This window comes from Lucilia cuprina, chromosome 5 (assembly GCF_022045245.1).
Source record: "Lucilia cuprina isolate Lc7/37 chromosome 5, ASM2204524v1, whole genome shotgun sequence".
NCBI lineage: Eukaryota > Metazoa > Arthropoda > Insecta > Diptera > Calliphoridae > Lucilia > Lucilia cuprina.
In genome coordinates this window covers 40,122,578-40,145,452 of record NC_060953.1, presented here as the reverse complement: position 1 = coordinate 40,145,452, position 22,875 = coordinate 40,122,578, and the positions used below count along the sequence as shown (strand labels likewise).

The window sequence follows — 22,875 nt, the reverse complement described above, 5'->3', positions numbered from 1 at the left end:
TGCGCATCGTATACGTAACGCGCATCATATTAACATGCATAAGTAAATACATACACAGTTAACTAATTTTAATTTTGTGATGAATTTTTTCTTTCGTTTTAGAGATTAACTGATGTAAATAGACAGACAACTTTTCAATGTTTTATGGTGAGTCAAAATATTTGCTATGTCATTATACTTAAGTTTATTTCTAGAAATCAAGGGACTTATATTAAACTATAAACTGGTATACAAACTAAACTAGAAACGAGAATTGACTCTAAACCAGACTTGACTATAAAATAGACTAAACTCTATACTATAGATTAGACTATAGACTAGACTATAGACTAGACTATAGACTAGACTATAGACTAGACTATAGACTAGACTATAGACTAGACTATAGACTAGACTATAGACTAGACTATAGAATAGACTATAGACTAGACTATAGACTAGACTATAGACTAGACTATAGACTAGACTATAGACTAGACTATAGACTAGACTATAGACTAGACTATAGACTAGACTACAGACTAGACTATAGACTAGACTATAGACTAGACTATAGACTAGACTATAGACTAGACTATAGACTAGACTATAGACTAGACTATAGACTAGACTATAGACTAGACTATAGACTAGACTATAGACTAGACTAGACTATAGACTAGACTATAGACTAGACTATAGACTAGACTATAGACTAGACTATAGACTAGACTATAGACTAGACTATAGACTAGACTATAGACTAGACTATAGACTAGACTATAGACTATACTATAGACTAGACTATAGACTATACTATAGACTAGACTATAGACTAGACTATAGACTAGACTATAGACTAGACTATAGACTAGACTATAGACTAGACTATAGACTAGACTATAGACTAGACTATAGACTAGACTATAGACTAGACTATAGACTAGACTATAGACTAGATATAGACTAGACTATAGACTAGACTATAGACTAGACTATAGACTAGACTATAGACTAGACTATAGACTAGACTATAGACTAGACTATAGACTAGACTATAGACTAGACTATAGACTAGACTATAGACTAGACTATAGACTAGACTATAGACTAGACTATAGACTAGACTATAGACTAGACTATAGACTAGACTATGGACTAGACTATAGACTAGACTATAGACTAGACTATGGACTAGACTATAGACTAGACTATAGACTAGACTATAGACTAGACTATAGACTAGACTATAGACTAGACTATAGACTAGACTATAGACTAGACTATAGACTAGACTATAGACTAGACTATAGACTAGACTATAGACTAGACTATAGACTAAACTATAGACTAGACTATAGACTAGACTATAGACTAGACTATAGACTAGACTATAGACTAGACTATAGACTAGACTATAGACTAGACTATAGACTAGACTATAGACTAGACTATTGACTAGACTATAGACTAGACTATAGACTAGACTATAGACTAGACTATAGACTAGACTATAGACTAGACTATAGACTAGACTATAGACTAGACTATAGACTAGACTATAGACTAGACTATAGACTAGACTATAGACTAGACTATAGACTAGACTATAGACTAGACTATAGACTAGACTATAGACTAGACTATAGACTAGACTATAGACTGGACTATAGACTAGACTATAGACTAGACTATAGACTAGACTATAGACTAGACTATAGACTAGACTATAGACTAGACTATAGACTAGACTATAGACTAGACTATAGACTAGACTATAGACTAGACTATAGACTAGACTATAGACTAGACTATAGACTAGACTATAGACTAGACTATAGACTAGACTATAGACTAGACTATAGACTAGACTATAGACTAGACTATAGACTAGACTATAGACTAGACTATAGACTAGACTATAGACTAGACTATAGACTAGACTATAGACTAGACTATAGACTAGACTATAGACTAGACTATAGACTAGACTATAGACTAGACTATAGACTATAGACTAGACTATAGACTAGACTATAGACTAGACTATAGACTAGACTATAGACTAGACTATAGACTAGACTATAGACTAGACTATAGACTAGACTATAGACTAGACTATAGACTAGACCATAGACTAGACTATAGACTAGACTATAGACTAGACTATAGACTACACTATAGACTAGACTATAGACTATAGACTAGACTAGAGACTAGACTATAGACTAGACTATAGACTAGACTATAGACTAGACTATAGACTAGACTATAGACTAGACTATAGACTAGACTATAGACTAGACTATAGACTAGACTATAGACTAGACTATAGACTAGACTATAGACTAGACTATAGACTAGACTATAGACTAGACTATAGACTAGACTATAGACTAGACTATAGACTAGACTATAGACTAGACTATAGACTAGACTATAGACTAGACTATAGACTAGACTATAGACTAGACTATAGACTAGACTATAGACTAGACTATATAGACTAGACTATAGACTAGACTATAGACTAGACTATAGACTAGACTATAGACTAGACTATAGACTAGACTATAGACTAGACTATAGACTAGACTATAGACTAGACTATAGACTAGACTATAGACTAGACTATAGACTAGACTATAGACTAGACTATAGACTGGACTATAGACTAGACTATAGACTAGACTATAGACTAGACTATAGACTAGACTATAGACTAGACTATAGACTAGACTATAGACTAGACTATAGACTAGACTATAGACTAGACTATAGACTAGACTATAGACTAGACTATAGACTAGACTATAGACTAGACTATAGACTAGACTATAGACTAGACTATAGACTAGACTAGACTATAGACTAGACTATAGACTAGACTATAGACTAGACTATAGACTAGACTATAGACTAGACTATAGACTAGACTATAGACTAGACTATAGACTAGACTATAGACTAGACTATAGACTAGACTATAGACTAGACTATAGACTATAGACTAGACTATAGACTAGACTATAGACTAGACTATAGACTAGACTATAGACTAGACTATAGACTAGACTATAGACTAGACTATAGACTAGACTATAGACTAGACCATAGACTAGACTATAGACTAGACTATAGACTAGACTATAGACTACACTATAGACTAGACTATAGACTATAGACTAGACTAGAGACTAGACTATAGACTAGACTATAGACTAGACTATAGACTAGACTATAGACTAGACTATAGACTAGACTATAGACTAGACTATAGACTAGACTATAGACTAGACTATAGACTAGACTATAGACTAGACTATAGACTAGACTATAGACTAGACTATAGACTAGACTATAGACTAGACTATAGACTAGACTATAGACTAGACTATAGACTAGACTATAGACTAGACTATAGACTAGACTATAGACTAGACTATAGACTAGACTATAGACTAGACTATAGACTAGACTATAGACTAGACTATAGACTAGACTATAGACTAGACTATAGACTAGACTATAGACTAGACTATAGACTAGACTATAGACTAGACTATAGACTAGACTATAGACTAGACTATAGACTAGACTATAGACTAGACTATAGACTAGACTATAGACTAGACTATAGACTAGACTATAGACTAGACTATAGACTAGACTATAGACTAGACTATAGACTAGACTATAGACTAGACTATAGACTAGACTATAGACTAGGCTATAGACTAAAGACTAGACTATAGACTATAGACTAGACTATAGACTAGACTGTAGACTAGACTATAGACTAGACTATAGACTAGACTATAGACTAGACTATAAACTAGACTATAGACTAGACTGAATACTAGACAATAGAAGAGATGATGGACAAAAATATAGACTAAACCATAGATTAGACCATACATTAGAATATAGACGAGAATATACAGTAGTATATAGACTAAATGTAGACTACAATAGGCCCTAACTGTAAGCAATATGAACTAGTAGCCGCTCCTTCTCGAGTTAACTATGGTAATAATATACACCTTTAAAATAAAATGAATAAAAAATGTTTGAAAATTTTACAATAAATTGTAGTCTTTTTTTGAAAGCTATCATTATTATAAAATTTTTCGAATGTAGATTTATTTTCAATAAATAAAATTTTCATATAAAATCATGCAAATGTTTGCAATGTCTGTCACCTTATGTGGATTATATAAATTACGTGTATTAAATTTCCATGATATTATGTATGTGAACAATTATTAAGCTTTTATATTTGAATATTATTCTAAGAATCTTTAATGTACTTGGATAATGTAATTTAAATTTACTTCAATTTGTTATACAAACAAAACGTAAAAAAGCATATAAATATTTTTATCGATACCCTTATGACTAGACATTACAGCAGACAATAGATAAATATTTAGATAAATTTAGCGTGTCGTGCTATTATTTATTATTTTCCATATTTGGTCCGTTTGAAAAAGACGCTGTATCTATCGTTAACAAGTTTATTGATTTTGTAATTTTGAAAGAAATTGAATAAATGAAAAACCTCAATATACAATCGAAGAGCAATAATCTACATATAAGGTCACTGGCACAAATATTTAATAGAATTTATTCCTTTTCATATTCCTAATAGAATATGATAAGAAAATATTAATTTTTAATATAAAATACTTATAAACTAATAACAAAATTACCAGTTTAATTATTAAAATTCAGTTCAAAAAATATTAAAATAAAAGTTTTTTTAAACAACCATAACAAATACATGCATGACACTGATGAGAGTTTGTGATTGTTTTTTAAAAACTTTATGTGACTAATTAAAATAAAATATATTTGAAACTTTTTAACACACTGAGTCATATGAATGTAAATATTTGGTTTGTGTTAGTTACAATATTTTTCATTGTTTAAATTTTAGTTTGTAGTTTCTTAAGTAAATTAAAAATCATTTTGTTTTCCATGTGATCTTTTGTCAAAAATTGTATATCGTCACTGAAAAGGCAAACGGCCATTCAAAATGTATTTTATTGTTGATTCTAATGTATTGCATAAAATCAATGAGTTAAACCAAAACAAATACAAAAGCATTTTAATTTACCCATTTTTATCTAAGCCACTGTAAAGGCGTATATAAAAGAGTCTACTTTTCAATTTAAATAGCCGTTTGATTTTATAATTTTAAAAGTATTTAATAAGGCCGTTTGAGTTTTATATGACGATATGTTCATTTTATGATAACGGATTGAAATTTTATAGAAAATATGTACAAAGGAAAAGTTATGCAAAACTTTGTTCAGTAATCTGAAAAGCTCGTTGTTAAAAAGGGTTAATAAAATATTATATTAAAGGGGAGATTTCCTTTGGATGTTCACAAAATACATCTGAATTACCAGACTACAGATTAAAAGAGAATATATATTTTAGAGTATAAAAAGTCGAGTAGAATAGACTAGATTATAGAATAGACTATAGAATAGACTATAGACTAGACTATATACTAGACTAGAGCCTAGACTATGGACTAGACTATAGAATAGACTATAGACTAGACTTTAAACTAGACTATAGACTAGACTATAGACTAGACTATAGATTAAACTATAGACTAAACTATAGACTAGACTATAGACTAGACTATAGACTAGATTGTAGAATAGACTGTAGACTAGACTATAGAGTAGACTATAGACTAGTCTATAGACTAGACCACAGACTAGACTATAGACTAGACTATAGACTGGGCTATAGACTAGACAATAGACTGGACTATAGACTAGACTATAGACTAGACTATAGACTAGACTATAGACTAGACTATAGACTAGACTATAGACTAGACTATAGACTAGACTATAGACTAGACTATAGACTAGACTATAGACTAGACTATAGACTAGACTATAGACTAGACTATAGACTAGACTATAGACTAGACTAGACTATAGACTAGACTATAGACTAGACTAGACTATAGACTAGACTATATACAGATATTAGACTATAGACTAAAGACTAGGTTATAGGCTAGACTATAGATTAAGTAAATTATAGACTAAACTATAACTACACAGAGAAAACAGATTCGTTGTGATAACCGAATTTGTTTCCAATCGAATTCAGCCGGTTCTCACAACTATATCAAAATTCGATTGTAATTATTGAAAAATTCCGATACTATTACTGAATATATTGTGTACACAACTATTTTTGTTTATTATTCGGTAATGTGGATTGAAATTATTGGTATATTCAACTGAAATATTATTTATTAAATACCAATTTGTGGATTTTGTGTATTTTAAAATATGTTTAATTTTATTTAAAATATTTACAAAATATATGAATTTATATAAACGTGCAAAACTTATTGATATAAAAATACTACTTTTGCCCTTTAGTTTTGATAATTTGGTGGTAAACGCTATGTTTATGTGCCAGAGATTTTGTTCTTCATCCTGTCCAACATGTCTATAAGGTACTACCTTCCACGCCTTTCCGCAGCTGCAAAATTATTAACACTAATGGAAAAATAACACAAAATAGATTAAAAGATGTAACATATATTAAACATTACCTTTTTAATCCGATTTTTTCGCATAAAGTAATCCTCAAGCATTATTCGATTTTTTTTTAATTATAAATTTATTTTATTTTATTTATTTATTTTTGTATACGTCAACTATTATTACCTCTTAATCGGTTACGAACATCGAATTTAGTTCCTTTAACCGTAATTAAATTTTAAATATATTTTTCAATTGATAATTGATTGCAGTGCTCAATATTTTTTACTTTCTACTATTTTTCGGTTGCAGCGACTAATATTTGATGTTCCTACGTTTTAATCCTAAATAAAAGTCGGCTTCATTGACTGAATTTACAAAAAAAATTAATAACCTATACAATTCAGTTCAAATTATTGATATGGAAATTGTTAAAACCGCAATTCTATTATAATTATGGTTTTTTAGTAAGCAATATAGAAAATTAGTTAATTTTACAGATTTTTGATAACAGCGATACAATTTTAGTTAATTTAACTAAATATTTATAATGGTAACCGATTTCCAATCGATCTTTTTTCTGTGTGTATATATAGACTATTTTATAATTTTTAATATAAAGTGGAATAATGTTTTATTCTCGTGGTGTTGTCTTTGTTGGGTTAACACTTGTTTGTGTTTTAAATATATTCAAAAATTTTGTTTCTCTTAATTTACATTTTCACTGTTTTTATTTTCTTAATTTAAAAAGGAAATGCACTTTATTTAAATTTCTTTTTCAAAAAAATTCATAAAGCTCATACACCAAAATATTGGCACTTCAAAGGCTTCGATAGAATGAATTCCAATATTGAGGTTTATTACTTTTCGAATAGCAATAAAAAATTTTAAGAAAATATTTAAATATTATTAACTGAAATGGAAAAACGCAGTTAAATAAATAACCTTTTATGAAAACAACATGAGTAATAAAGGAAAAACAAAGAATTAATGTAAAATAAGATGCTGCTGGATTGTTTAAAATTTACACATATATTGCTACTTTTTCCTGAAATCAGTAAGCTATTTGTGGAGAAATGCATAACAAGGATTTTAACGCGAAAAATTGTTAAATTAATGTTTAATGTTTTATTTGCAGATAGGAGATATTTTTATTGTAAAAAGACCGAAGCAAACATCAGATCAAAGGTTGAGAAAAAATTAAATACTTAATACATTTACAATTAAAGACATGGATATAGACTAGACTATAGACTAGACTATAGACTAGACTATAGACTAGACTATAGACTAGACTATAGACTAGACTATAGACTAGACTATAGACTAGACTATAGACTAGACTATAGACTAGACTATAGACTAGACTATAGACTAGACTAGACTAGACTAGACTAGACTAGACTATAGACTATAGACTAGACTATAGACTAGACTATAGACTAGACTATAGACTAGACTATAGACTAGTCTATATACTAGACTAGACTAGATTATAGACTAGACTATAGACTATTCTATAGACTAGACTGTAGACTAGACTATAGACTAGACTGTAGACTAGACTATAGACTAACTAGACTACAGACTAGACTATAGACTAAACTACAGACTAGACATTAGACTACACTATAGACTAGAGTATAGACTAGAGTATAAACTAGAGTATAGACTAGAATATAGACTCGCCTATAGACTATAGTATAGACTCGCCTATAGATTAGATTATAAACTAGACTTGACTATAGACTTGAATATAGGCTAGACTATAAACTAGACTAAACTATAAACTAAACTTCACTATAGATTAAACTGCTGACTAGACTATTTACTAGTAATTTCTTTTTGACCTGAATTTCTATTGAAATTTTTTGTTAATATGTAGATTTGTTGTTTCCTGGATATTTTTTAACACTATGGATTATAAACCATCACTCAATCTCTCAGGTTTATGTAGTTAAAATGTATTCTGAAGCTTTATTTTGTGTGTGTGTGTTGAATCCATTTACTGGATTTAATGTTAAGGTAAGGTCGTATTTTTGTTTAATAAAAAATTGCTTTATTAGTTCTTCGTATCACTTTAACCAAAAAATCATTTACTATTTTCTTCATGAAAGTTTATCTACAAGCAATGAAATTTGCCAAAGTATTTGTGGTGTTAGTTTGTATTGAATGACGTTCAACTGTTACCTGTGCTAAGGTGAGAGATTATAAAAAGCTTTTTCCTTTTTGGTTTCGTTTATTTAGTCCTAGATAATCTAAATGCCATTAAAAACCAATAAAAAATGTAAAAATAGAAAAGAGCACTCACTTTGCAGCCAGACATTTAAAGAAACATTTAACAAAAATGGTTAAAAATATATATTTTTTTGTTTTCAGTTCAGTTGATAACATTTTTATGACTTTAAAGTGTTAAGAAATGTTAGAGAAAAACAACCAGCATTTTTATGTTCATATTTTATGCTTTTCTATATCAAGGACAAATTTTATATCAAATGATCTTTTACTGCAATTGACATTATTTTTTTTTTTTGGGAATGTTTATAGGGCATTAAAACAAAGCCTTTTGGCTCCAATTTAAAGGCCGAAAGGAACAAAGATTACGTGAGAACATCGAAATAAAATTTGTAAAAAACTTATGTTGTATTTAATATATAAAATACCAAAACATATTACGATAATCATTAGACAAAAAATGTAAACCCTTCACCTTTTTGATGCTTACATATAGCGGAGTCGATTAAGCCATGTCCGTTTATCTATCCGTTCCTTTCTCTAATGTCTACCGACCTGTCTTGTCGACCTTATATCACTGTAGTCTATTTCATCCACAGGGTGAGTTTCTTTAGCGAATTCTCAACTCCATTTTGTTTATTTTACACTCAGCTAGTAATTTTTGTACATGGTTCTGCCGGTCCATGCACAAGAACATTGCACATATACTCAAGCTATCTAATCTCTTACCATTTCTGGTCCATTGCTTAACATTTTAAATGCAAAACCATCACATTCGTTCAAAACCACGCAGACAGGATTACATTCGTTGAGTCGGTAGCAGCACCTAGAGAAATATTCGCTACACTGAAACACGAATCCATTAAATAAGCCGAGTACTTCGTTTTCACTCACAGAAACATCAATGTGTGGTAAATTTGATATGAACAGAGTTTTCCCAGAATATACATGAAAAAGATTTCTTTTCATCCATTTCCATCAACATCTGACATACTCACTTTTGGTACACGAGCGGGTAAGTTTGGTATATTCCTATATTCATCCTGTATCATATACACTTAACACCAACTCATTTCTAAAGCACAACCATTCCTTTTTGGTATCTTTTATCTTCGCAACAAAAATCAAACATGTGCCGTGCATTAGTCTTTTAACCGACTTTCTCTTTGAATGTGCTCCCCGAAGGAAACTTCCAATAACTCAGATAAGATAAAGTCCAATAATATTCCTGCGAGCTAATGGTTTTCTGATTCGATCTCATGTCAAATCATTTCAAGGAAAGGCCAAGCATACATTTGATCATCACAAGGTTATAGTTCCGTCTTTCATCAAGTAACATGCCCCCGGTTGATGACCCCAGATATATGCAATTTGAATCAGGATGTAAATTTGAGCCTATCCATATACATTTTGGTCAAGGGATTTACATAACAAGTTCAGTTATTTATACAGAATATCATCGAGATTTTAGTATTTATAAATGAATCAAGTAATTTTCTGAAATTGACTTTGTATGGAAATGAGGCTGGGCCGATAACCAGCAATGCGAAATAACGGACCGATTTCAATTCTTTTCTACAGGTTTCATTTCAATAAGAGTATGCGTGGGCACAAGGTTTATATGACCACACAGACAGATGGTTGGACGGACATAGAGTATGAGTAGAGGTTTACATGATCAGACAAACAGATAGATGGGCGAACTTAGCTTAACAGAAAGTGATTCTGAGCCGATTGGTATATTTTAAGGTTGCTGTAGGACCAATATTTGGGCGTTACAATATCAGCACAAAATCAGAATACGTACCTAGTGGGAAGGGTATTTTGCGAGAGCAAAAAGAGTTTAAAGTTTTTCAATAAAATCCGTTTTCAAAGTATGTACGTTGTCAAAATAACAAAAATATTAATGTGTTACCAAAGTGATAACGCTATGTTGTCAAACAGAACGTAACGATGTCGAAAAGATAACAATCACAACGATGCATTGCCTAAATGATATGAAGCGTAATCGAAATGACAATAATGCGTTGTTGCAATGACTACGATGCGTTGTCAGAATTATGACGGTGCTTATCAAAATTATAACTGATTTATAATTTCAATGTTATACGCAACCGTTGTCTAAATGTAAACAAACTTTTGATAACGAATTGTATCAATTTCGATACTTTTCTACCGTTTTTTTTTCCCTCTGTGTAGAGGTTATAAATACATTAACATTTAAAACTGTCAAAAATGTCTTAAAAATTTAAAGAAATCTAAAAGAATTTATTCAAACAGGTGTTAATGTATATAGAATATAAATACAGTTTTCTATTATTTTGTTGTCGCCTATAAATAGCTAAATTGTAATGTAAATGTCTATAACAAAAGATTACTTTACTTTGAAACAGGTTACAAGGTAAATATTTGCAATTCATAAAAGAATGAGTAACATTTTACAGCTGGTTTAACGTATTTATACAAAAGTATATACGAGAAAACACATAGATAGGACTTTTTGTAGAAACAAAAAGAAAAACTTAAAAAGTGTTTTCTTTTTTGTAAGTTCAAGGATTTCTCAAAAGGATTTGTTTTTACAATAAATATTGTATATTAAAATGGAATTTTAATAAATGTTGTCTATATTTACCAAAAAGGATTTAAAAGGGTTGTCTTTTTATTCTAAAATATTTGTTGCTGTTTAAAAATTAAACAAATATTTAAATTTATTTATTGCAATTAAATGTCATCATTATCAATGCTTGATTGACTATATAACAGCTGTGTTGGGAATTTAAATGAAATTATTTAAAACGTATTAGGGTTGTTTGTTTGCCAGGACAATAAATTTATAAAGAGATTTTCGTTTTTTTAGTTAATAATTTTTCAAGAGTTTTATTTACTTTTCGATTACTAATCAAGCGCTAAGGTATTGAAATTGTTTGGTATAACTTTAGAATTTCCTTTTTTTTATAAAATTTTTTCCGCTTCAATTAAACGTTAAAATTTCCTGTTTACTTTAAAAATAAATAGCAAAAAAAGACAACATCCTAGTTATCAATTTAAATTATAATGATTGTTCTTATAGCAGATAACAGTTAATGTAAATAATCAATCAAATTGTTTACAGTAATCTAGACAGCCTCCTTTATATAATAAACTAAAATGTCCCTGAGCTTTTAAGTTTTTTTTGAAAAATTTACAAAAAAAAATCGAATTATTGACTGTTGCTTTTGCAAAATGTAATGTTTACTTAAGAAATTATCAACATTATTAAAAGTTTACAATTTTTATAAAATTCTTATCAAATACTACATAGAAATATTTTTCTAAAGAAGTTTAATGGCTTTATAAAGAAAACTTTTATACTTTATTAAACTTTTGTAAATAATACTTTTAAATTTAAAAGTTATTCGCATTATAATCTTGACACTTTGTAATATATTTTAATAGCAAATTTTTGTTCATTTCCTTAACATGAGTCAGAGACACAAAGAAAATGCTGTGACTAAAGTGCACTTAAGTTTAAAAATTTTTGATAGAATATAAGATTTTTAAGGTCATTTTTTTTAAACAAGTAGAGATATCGGACATGACCGACCATATAATACCCTATACCAGTCAGTATGTTAAAATTGAGGAATTTACATTTAGTTCAAAATTATTTATGTAGATTTTAATCGTGTTATTAGTAGGGTAGATAGGTAGGGACCATACGCCACTTTTTTTTGGGGCGGCCTCAAATTAAAACCACAATACATATTCTTAATTTTTTTCTTGGTTTGGATACTTTGATATGTTGGCTTTAGTTTTATTCCTTTTAATCTTTCCTCAGTTATCCTCAGGTACATATTTTTTTAATTTTCCGCACCATCCATGGAATAAATGTTCCAAGGGGATGTGGCAGATTTGTCATTAATAAAATAAAAGAAAAAATTACAAAAAAAAAACTTATTTTGCTGTTTTATACTTTAATTCATTAAACAAAGTATAATAAACCAGATATTTATGGTTTATTTCACAAAACTTAACAAAAAATTAAAATAATTAATTACAGATTTTTTCTATATATATATTTGGCGCATGTGCCCCATGGGCAGTTCTGGGGTTTAGTTTCAATTTTTTCGGGCTTCAAATTATATTACCACACAGTGAAATATTTTCACAGCCCTTTGAAAAAGAATTAATCATGTCTACCTCCCATGAAATGTAAAGTTAATGTTTCAAATCTTTAGGGATGATAGATGTGCCCCTATGGCGTATGATCCCCTTATACCTTATAAGTGAATTTTGTCTTTCAAATCAATATCTGAAGGAAACATTTTATGGGGGACAAATGAGGCACAAAAATCGGTAGTGTCATTTAAAGTTCTATAAAATTTCATCAAATTATCTTGAAAATTGTGACCTATAACGTGCACTCAAAGTTTACATGGACACACAGAAAGACAGATGAACATAGCTAAATCAACTCAAAAAGTGATTCTCAGCCGATTGGTATACTTTAAGGTGGATGTTGAACCAATATTTTTGGGTGTAATAAACATCAGCACAAACGCATAATTCCCTCCCTACTATAATGGTGTAGGGCATAAACAGTTTTTACATTAACACTACATCTGCATATTGAAAGTGAAATAATTATTAGCTTGTACTTATTGTGTGGGTTACTTGCTAATTGAAAAGTTGTCTTGCGGCCTATTGTGTTACACTTAGAGAATATGTTTAGAATTAATAACTAGAAGGATAAGAAGTTTTCCTTCCTTGTTACGTTAACTATGTGGTTTATGTGGTCCCTGCAAAACCAGCACTCCTAATAAATTATCTCTGAAACAATACATATCATGGAAAACTGTTGTATAATACATAAAACTGGAATAGTCACATACAAGGTATTGCAACAATTCCACCTGCTCCCACCAACAAACATCTTCTTTAAAAGTTGACGACCTGAGATCGGTTTCACTCAAAGCCCATTTATCTATCAATTTCGATATGGTCACTAAAAGATCCCTATCCAAGACTACGCAAGGGTCGACGTCAATAGACCAGACCATAGACTGGTCCATAACAACAAAATAGAACTAGACGATAAACATGTCCATACGTTAGACTATGGCAGATATTTGACCAGCTAGTAGATAATAGACTAATCAATTTAATGTGCCGTAGACTATACCATAGAATAGCCTATAAACTGATCCATAGACCATAGTATAGTTCAAAGACTAGACCATAGTCAAGTTCGTAGACATAAGCATATTCTAGTTCGTAGACCATAGTCCTTAGACTAAATTCTAGACTTACATAATCATAGAACATAGACTTATCCACATACTAGTGCTGATACAATCCATAGACAAAATCATAGCTTAGTCAATCAACTAGTCTATATATAGGTTTATAGACAAGTAGACTAGATTATGCACTGATCCATATTCTTTAAGTTCTGCCCACAATTGGATTATTTTGAACTATCCTTACGGCTTTCAATCGCCCATTTGTTTTAATTTTACATTCAGCCCTCGTTCTGTTCCCATTAATTCGGTCGGACAGATTTAACCCTAGCCACCGACTGTTCAGGTAGCTAACCCCCTCCCCCTGTTGGCATGTTACCTTGATAAAATCTCCACCTTGGTGTTGTTGCAATCCCGGCGTTAAAAGATTTTTAGATTGATACTTGGTAGTTGCCTGTCATCCCCTAGATTGTTCCTTATGGTCTGAGGATGGAACTGATGAAAGTTGGTGAATGATCGGGTAGTGTCTCCTGCCCTCCAGGAGATTAGTACTGATATAACATACCACTTACTTTAGGAAGGTTCTCTGGTTCTGTTGCCTTCTCAACAGTATTCATTATTTAATGCTACTCGTCTTATAGTTGAGGCCCACCACACAACTTGATTTCACCTGATGTTGGGCTTATACCGCTTTTCTTGGCTTAAGATCAGTGATTGCTTTTTCCTTGTTGGGGTGTTCATTGAGTTTGAGACCATGCTGCCTGTCATTCCTCAACGGCGATACTTTGACAAGTGATAAGATAGCTCGCCCATGAAACGTTCTTCATAGAAGGATTCATAGGCGCGTAGTAGACCATTCTTAAGTGGATAAAATTTTAATAAATGTTAAATAAATCCTTCTTCATAGAAGGATTCATATTCGCGTAGTAGACCGTTCTTATGTGGATAAAAAACCACCGTAAAATAAGGTCGTCACGGCAGGTGTTCGAGTCAATCGTCACCCATAGATTGCGAAGAGACAGCAAAAAGCATTAGTTTGTTTTTCAAGTGTCCAATCTCTAGCTTACAAAGAGGATTATATTTACCTTGTTTAAAAAGGGTACATCGGTGATGAAAGGAGAAGTACTATAGATCTTCTGGGTTTTGGTATAAATATTTATTCCTCATAATTCTATTTTTACAAAACCTTAAAGAATTTATATAAATCAATTAGTTTTTTTAAAAACTTTATATAAAAATACTTTTCTCTGTTTATTAGTATATATTTTATTTTGAATTGTTTTATTATCTCTTTGTTTTTATTGCAAAAATTCTAACTTTTATTACTTCAAATCAAAACATTGCAACATGTTTTTGTTGTTAAATATCAACATGCATGTGTTGAGACAATATTTGTTTATGGATTTGTACATATGTGTGCGTGTCTCAATTTGTATGGGTGTAATAGGATTTTCATGCATATATGTATGTATGGATGTTTTGCTATAAAATGCGTGTGTTAGTAATATTATCCTTGTGCAATATGATTTATGACTTTTTATTATTGAATTGAGTCATGAAGTTTTCTATTTTATTTTTGTTTTTTTATTTTTCCCCTACTTCTAGAAAATTCAATTTCTATTGTTGTCTCTTGCATATGTGATACAATATATGCATGTTTTTTTTTTAGATTAATTAAAAATTTGTCATTGCCCTTCTCTTTCGTACTTGTTAATAGTGTTTGTTTATTTTAAATATCAAGTTTTTTTTGCCAGACAATGGAAAATTTTATAAAGTTAAATCTAAGTTAATATTAAAAATTCTTAATATAACAATAATTATACAATTGTGCATTAAATATCTGTATTTTCAGAATTTATTATTTTTCTTTTTGAATAAAATAAATCACAATAGACAAAGGTTTTTTTGTTTAAAAAAAATCATAAAATTTGTTAATTAATTAAATTTTATTTGATAATTTATCATAAATGTATAAAAAAGTAAGATTTTTTAAAATTATCAAAATGTTTTATTCCCAGCAAAAACCTTGGTGATGACATGCAATTGTAACTACTTACCTATTGACATACTTATCAATGACTACTACATATTGTTATAAATACACAGAGGTAGTCTTGTAACGTTTTATTAATAATGTTTAATATAAATACTTTCCAATTCATTAGTCAACCGTGATAAATAAGCTGTTTGCGTTTCTTTTTTATACAATTTGCTTTCACTGATTTGTCTTATTACTTGTAAGCGATTGTAATGAGTTCATACCTCCAATGATACCACTGTGTTATAATAATGACTTAAAATACAATTGTGTAAGTAAATTTTTAAAATTTTAACCCGTTCTATGGTTATAAAAGTTGTTGCTAGGTTATTTTAGTTAGTTTGGAATTGAAATCGAATTGGTTTACGTGAAAAACTAGGTCTTGACGGCCTATTTCACGGTGGTCTTTTTCATCCACTTGGTGAGTAAAAGGAAGCAGCAACTCACCATTGCCCCACACGCAGGTTGTAATTTATTTATATGAATATCCGATCCCGACAATATTGTCGCCCAACCACACTACTTAGATGGCTCTGTTGATTTGGTTACAGCACCTAGTGGGACATAATTGGTAGTACAAAACAAGACTTCATTTTAGTGGTTACAAGCCCCACTTTGTGATAAGATGAGCATGTTTTAGGTTAAACTCCAACACACCTAGCCATGTAGGATAATCGCTGATAACCTTGGATCGCAACTCCATCCCTTCTTGCTAAACCATAACTCCATCCGTCAAATCTATCATTTATTCCTTCCGCTTTATCGAATCAGAGTAGACATCATACAGCAGCAGAAAACTCCAGAAAAACTCCACCTTCTATACCCAATCTTTGCATTATCAGCTCAAATCCAAAATTTAATTAAATCGCAGTCATGCTCAGTAATTTGTACAGCTAGTAGCATCTAGAAATGATAACAGAAATTCATTCAAATTATATTTCACGGTATGTCAGTCTTTTAATCAAACACCCTCTTCCCGCGAATTTGGGTTTAAAACACAGCTACTGCGGGATCCACGCAAGGATTCTTAACTAACTGACCAGGCAAGCCATAGTCCTGTGGGCAACTGGCCACCCGCAGTACTACATTGTGTAATGCTCTGGTTATACCGTTTTTCAAATCATCCAAGGTCAAGCCAAAGATTGAAATGTAAACACCAGTTTACAGTACCGGCAGATTAGAGGTATTGGTAGCACCTTTTTACCCGCGGATTGCAATACAACAAGATGGTATCTAGCATCAAGTAAACATGCCCGGGTGGGCAAATTAGTTTAGAATAGCGTATTTAAGTTCGATCCTTTTGGAATTTTTAAACACGATTATCATTATGTTTATGCTAAACTTACATACACATGTTGGTTCGCTATCCTAATTTTAATTACAAACGTGTAAGAACCTAGTAAAACATTTTAAAATTTTACCAAAAAGTAGTGTAGTAAATGTAGTTATTTCATACATTACTTGATAATGATTGATCATACTTACACTTTGCTCCAGTATTGCTGGCCTACTTGGTTTTGCCGAGAAAGTATATTCGATCATGCTTACCAGTTTTTAATACATATATTTGTAATGTTTTCAATGTAATTGTTTCAATTTAAGTCAGTAGAGTTCATCCTTGTTTATAATGTTAGTTAACAAATTGATAAAATAGTATTTCTCAGTGTCAAACATGTATTTACTAGTTTGTGTGTCCTAATGCCATGGTCGTTATGACACGCCACAAAGTGTCATAGTGTCCATGGATGTTATGACAATTCTGAAAAGTGTCAATTGTTTTATGATCTGGGGTATTTCGAATATAGTCTAAAGTAAGCCTTTTTTTCATAAATGGACTCTTTAAAATCCATGGACTTTATATCATTTTACTCATAGACATTGAGACACTATTGAAATTGTCATAACGTCCATGGTACCATTTCACCTACAATGATTATCAAACTTGTTTAATTTAATATGAATACTTAAATGTACTTTATATGGGGCTTAGACCAAATATGGTCCGATTCTTATCACATTTGACAGAAAGATTTTAGTGCATATAAAACTAATTTATGTAGAATTTCATTACTTACTGGTAATTTTATGCCAAGTTACGGGTCTTAAACTAATTTTTCAGGAAGACATGTAGGATCAATTTTGGATCTAACCTCATTAAATTTGATATATTTTAGTTACTCCAGAACTAGTATATATTGAATGTCGTTACTAAACTGTAGTAATATATAAACCTTAAAGTAATTTTCTAATAATATTCCATTATGGCCGAAGCGATCAATTATGGACCGATTCTGATCAAATTTAACAGAGTGATTTTTGTATGTCGAATTTTATTCGAATTCTTAAGCCAGTTTTGTTCGTTAAAGATGTTTTGTGAAGGTGACTTTATATATGGTTGGAGAATATGATTTGATATGGACTGATCTTTATAATTTTTAACATAGAGATTTTATTTTCTATAAAACTAGTTTGAGTCGAATTTTATTGTTATACTGTACTTATGAGCGTTGGGTGGTAAAACCAATTATGAACCGATTGTCTTAAAATATGACAAAGTTGTTTTATTAGCATCTACAACTTATTCATGTTACATTTAATCAATTGGTATATAAAAGCCAGTTTTGGAGATGTACTTCGTTTAGGGAGTAGGTGCAATTATGGACCAATCCTAATAAAATTTTAATTTTTATAAAACCTGTTTCTACCAATTTGTTTCATTGCTTCACATGCTTTTGAAGTTATGGGGCCTACGTGAAATTGTGAATCTATATTTGGCTTCAATAGCAAACAAATTGTATCAACTCTTTACCTCGTTCTGTTTTGACTCTATCGTGCTGATCAAAGAACAGTCACAGTTAGATCGTCTTAAAATCTAGTAAGAACCCAGCAGTTAGATACTTTTATGGATCTAAGATCAATTTAAGGCAACTTCGTGCTATTATAACGTTTTGAATACCGCGAAAACAATGTTATATAACGAAATGATGGACAAATTCTCTAGGCAAAAAATAAGTTTTATTTTATTAGTTTGGACTTGGTCTATGATTTATAATGCTATAAGTTACCTTTTATTTAATATATTAGCTTTAAGATCTCAGTGAAATTTCAAGATTCTTTCTGCTTTACTTAATCATTTAAGAGTTCTTTTTTAGTAAAAATAATACCTCTTACGTTTCACTTGTTTTATTATAACTGCAGTTATAATTGTTATTACTTAAAATATTGTAAATATGTTTTGAATATTTTTTTTTATAATTTTTTAATTAAGAGATAAGATGAAAATATTTAACAAATATTTGATTTACCAAAAATACTACATTTATGTGTTATTAATTTTTAACAAAGATAATGACGTTTTCTATTTGCTCTGCAAATTTAAATAAATGATGACAATCATAACAACTTAGGAACTTTGACATTTAACGTAAGTTAAATATATAAAACCTGTTATATTTCATTTTAGTTTCAAGACAAAGACACCTACATGTAATATAATTATTATGAGTTTTTTAAATTATTAAAATTTCACACCAAAAAAGTTTATGGACAAAAAATATAAATAACCTAAAAGCACATTAACTTTTCCAAAAAAATAAAAAGTTATAATAAATTATTGCCATTTCTTTAGTACGTGAATTTTAAAATGTTTCACGTCGTCCTACACATGACGTTTTTGCTAATCACATGCTTATTACTACTGTTTCTTATTTTTAAAGGAAATTCTTAAGATAAACCTCTTCAATGTGAAGGGAATACACTTTTTTTGGAAATGACATGTTACACCTTGAGAATATATCACATATGCAATTACTGTTATATGTTATTGTTGTAACATCAGCATACAGTGTAGCACAATTAAATAAAAGTATTGCAAGTATACTATGATTGTAAAGAACTTGTTATAGTTGCCACAACCACAATATTTAAATGCAGTTGGCTTACAGTTCTAATAATGAGACACCTTACTCCCATTTTCATACGGTTGTTAACTGCCAGCACAATTTCGCTAAATATGATCAAATCAATCATGTTTTTCTTTGTGTGTTTAAAATATATGAAGAACCAACCAAAAATACCTTGTGCTAACTATATAATAAAGTTTAAAGAAGAACGCAATGTCATTTAATGAGAACCATTAAAACATATATGTTTGGACTTAAATATATGTTTGGTCTATACGCCAGACTAAAACTGCTCTATAGGACAGTCTACAAGTAAGACTATGGACTTATTTATAGGCCAGACTATATAATGACCTATAGATGTTTATACAACCCAGAATATAGACTAGACTACAGATCAGACTATAGATTGATCTATAGACCAGACTACAGATTTTTCTATAGACCAGACTATAGATAGATATACTAGTTTATATATCAGACTATAGTGTAGACTATGGAATGATCTATAGACCAGGCTATAGACTGACCTACAGATTGATATATAGGCTGTTTATGAGCCAGACTATTCCATACACCAGACTACAGACAACTTTATATAGGCTAGATCATACATTGATCTAAAGACCAGACTATAAACTATAAGACAGACCATAGATTGAACAATAACCAAGACTATTGACTGCTTTAAAGACCCGACTATAGACTAATATATAAATCAGATAGTGGACTACTATTCAACAGACTATTGGTTGTCCTATAGCATGGTCTATAAGCGAGCTAGTTTATAGTGCAGACTAAAAACTAGTTTATAGGACAGACCAATAGCCAAGACTATGGGCTGCTATATAGTATAATCTATGTTCTATAGGTTAGACTATAGATTGGACAGACTATAGACTAGTCTATAAGACAGACCATCGACTAACCAATAGCCCAGACTATGTACTACTATATAAACCAGACTGTAGCCTAATCTAATCGCCAGACTACTACTTAATCCAGACAATGGACTGTAAACCATATAAACCATACTGTAATCCAGATTTTAGACTGGTATTTTGGCCAGACTATAGATTGTAGTGCAAACTATAAACTAGTATATAGGACAGACCATAAACTAATCTAAAGATCAGACAACCCAGACTGTCCTATAGCCAGACTGTAGTCAGGTATATAGGGCAGACAATAGGCCGGACTATGAACAGGTCTTTAACGCAGGCTATGGAATATCTTACAGCCCAATCTATAGACCTATACTATAGACTGACATATATACCAGACTATAGAATGATCTACAGCCAAGATTAAAGAATGATCCCTAGGCAAGAGTATAGAATGCACATATTTTTTTCACCTCTAGATTTAAACACGTTAGACACATTTTGTGTTTTTATCTTAATAAATTTTGAATAAATTTAAATAAAATTGAAAAGACAACAACAATAACAACTCAGAATAGAACAGTAAAAATACCTTATAATTTACGCCAACAGCAACATTTTTTTTAAGTTTTTCAGCTGCTATTATTATTTTATATATACACATATTTAATGTTCTTGAGGTTGATGATGTGTTGCTGTTATTATTATTATTTTTTTTTTTAATTTTTTATCTTAAAAATGAAATATATACATATAAAGAAAAAATCTTTAGTAGCAAAAGTAAAATCTAAAAAATATAACAACCAAACCATGAACAAGTTAATGCATGTTAATTCTTCTAGAGGAAGGAAGGAAACAGCAGACAAGAAGACTTTACAGACAGAGGTTGAGGTATTATGTTTTGGTTTTTTTTTTCATCTTTTTAAATTTTTTTTGGCTTGTGGTTAGACAGAGAGACAAACAATATGGCAGACAGACATGTGTATATATATTTATGTCAAATTTAAAAAATAATAAAATTTTAATAATAAAATTATATCCTACAGGCAGGTCGTCAAAGATAAATGCAAGAGTATAGTAGAAATTATGATATCAAATGAAAAATATATTTACATACATATACATATGTATATGAATGTATGAATCTACTTGTTGTTAGGCACTTATTAGATGAATAATTGTCTGTAAAATAAAATAACTAAACTTTAATTTAATATGAATTATAATAGAAAGATAATAAATACATTTTTATGTACAAAATATGCAAATTCTAAATAAGTCATAGAGATTTAGTGTGTTTGTGTGTATGTATCATAACACGTTTGCAAAGAATGATAAAAATGCATTATCAGCTGTTGATTTTAACAAGTAAATGCTGTTTAGTAAGGTTGTTCAATATTTTTCTTTTATCTCTAACAAAAACAAATATTAGTGTTTTAAAAAAAAGTAGTGTCCGTATAGTTGTTTGCAGATATGACTCGTCTATAGTCTAGAGTATAGAGCCATCTATAGCCTTGACTATATCTTCCGCCTATATTGTCCCGATTTCAGCTTGGACTATTTAACAGAGTTAAGTCTGGATTAAAGTTGTTACTGTCTATAATCTGAAATATATGGTTCATAGACTGGGTTATAGATCTGTCTATAGGCTGGACTATAAAGTTGTTTATAATTTAGTCTTGACTAAACTGGCCTCTGTCGTTTGAACTAGAGCGTTGTATGTAATCAGTACAATAGAGTTGGCTATAGTCTGGACTATAGATTCTTAATTATATAGGCTTCTACAGTAATAACTATAGAGTCCCCCATAGTATCGACTATAGAGTCTTTTATAGTCTTGACTATAGAGTCTTTTATAGTCTTGACTATAGAGTCTTCTATAGTCTTGATATAGAGTGTTCTATAGTCTTGACTATAGAGTCTTCTATAGACTTGACTACAGATTCTTCTATATTCCTGACTATAGAGTCTTCTATAGTCTTGACTATAGAGACTTCTATAGTCTTGACTATTGAGTCTTCCATGGTCTTCACTAAAGAGTCTTCTATAGTCTTGACTATAGAGTCTTGTATAGTCTTGACTATAAAGTCTTCT

The 22,875-nt window shown here is 30.3% G+C and overlaps 1 protein-coding gene across 1 annotated transcript in view; it reads left to right on the top strand.

The window, feature by feature from the left end:
* LOC111689846 (neuropeptides capa receptor) overlaps positions 1-22,875 on the top strand; it is a 97,974-nt gene that overhangs the window by 31,455 nt on the left and 43,644 nt on the right. Inside the window, exon 2 of the mRNA XM_046952469.1 lies at positions 103-147. The gene's annotated coding sequence lies outside the window, so the exon portion shown is untranslated. The remainder of the gene's footprint in view (positions 1-102; positions 148-22,875) is intronic.